The sequence below is a fragment of the Triticum dicoccoides genome, chromosome 4B (assembly GCF_002162155.2).
Source record: "Triticum dicoccoides isolate Atlit2015 ecotype Zavitan chromosome 4B, WEW_v2.0, whole genome shotgun sequence".
Taxonomy (NCBI): Eukaryota; Viridiplantae; Streptophyta; class Magnoliopsida; order Poales; family Poaceae; genus Triticum; species Triticum dicoccoides.
In genome coordinates, this window is record NC_041387.1 from 153,960,847 (window position 1) to 153,962,341 (window position 1,495).

The following is a 1,495-nucleotide window of genomic DNA, read 5'->3' on the forward strand; positions in this document are numbered from 1 at the left end:
GAAAGGGGGGCTAGGGTTTAGTTTTTTTTGGGGGGGGGGTTGGAGCCCTCCGATCTCGATCGGGCGGTTCCGGACGCGAGGGGGGGTTAGGTGGGCTGCAGGTGGGCTGTGACGAGAGGGTCTGGACTGAGGGGAGAGAATAGAAATGCAGCCCGGCAACTGTTTCCGGAGACCGAAAACGTCCGACGAAGGTACCGGTAATGGTACCTCTATGTTTAACGGTTGGGCTATCAGATGGACTCCGAATGCGACAAAACTTGGCAGGCGGCCTGTCTACACTATAATAAGACCGCACGACAAGTTGCAACCCATTCCGAGAACATTTTTATGCCACTTATAAAATAATATTTCGGAGGTGCCGCGGGCGCGTGCGAGTGTGGTCGGGCTCAGAACGGACAACGGAGAGAACCGGCGGAACCCGAACGGATGCAAGTTTTGAAAAACGTGCGGATGAAATGCAGATGATGACATGAGACGAGATGCATAACTAGAACAAAATGCAAAACAATAGACAAACACCCAACCACGGAGGAAATAACATATAGCATCTCCGGAAAAGGCAAGAGTTGGAGTTACAAATATGGAAAGTTGTATCCGGGGCGTTACAAAACTCCACCACTACGAGAGGATCTCGTCCCGAGATCTAGGATGGCACCGGAGGGAAACGGAAGAGGAAGAGAAGAGGTAAACTAAGTTGCTTCTTCGACAAACGAGTGAAACCATGAACCTTGAGAGGTTGAGCAATATAAAAGAAATAGTACAACAGAGATGAACGAGATTGCAAACAATCTGTTAGAAAAGAGGAACAAGGAACATTATGATAACTTGAAGGTTGCAAAGACATGAATGGCGAGCACAATGGACAAGAAGGAATTGAAACCACTCTGGTTGAAACGAGATAAGAATGAATAAGAATGATATAATTTTGACAGCACTCCGACAGTAAAAGGAAGAAATTGAACATGAACTTGACAAGATGAGATGATACTTGATGAAATCAACAACACACTGCCTCTAGAACTATTGAAGGAATGGCACAAGGGGTAAGAAGGATTTCAGACAGCACTCCGATTGAAACGATAGGCAAAACTTGATAAGATGAAAGAACATGAATGAGAACACAACACTCCGGTTAAATGGAGAAGCAAGGAGAAGAACATGATCTTGCCAAAGCAAGATGATGAGTGAAAAGAGCAACATCACAATGCCTTCGGAACAAAAGAATAGAAGCTAGATTGTCGGGATAAAGGGCGGAGAAGAAAATGACAACTTGTGCCACAAATGAGCTTGGAAAGCACCCTTCCAAGAAGGTTATAACGGAGTTGTTGGAAAAACCAACAACGAAACGAATAAGCTTGTAGTGGGCTTATGAAAAACATCCCAAAATTGAGGCGAAATTCTGCCACTAACGGAAACAATAGATTGGATTGAGGTCGACAAGAAGATGACAACTCCTTTCGCCGAGAGGATAGGAGAAAAACTTGGATCAATGATA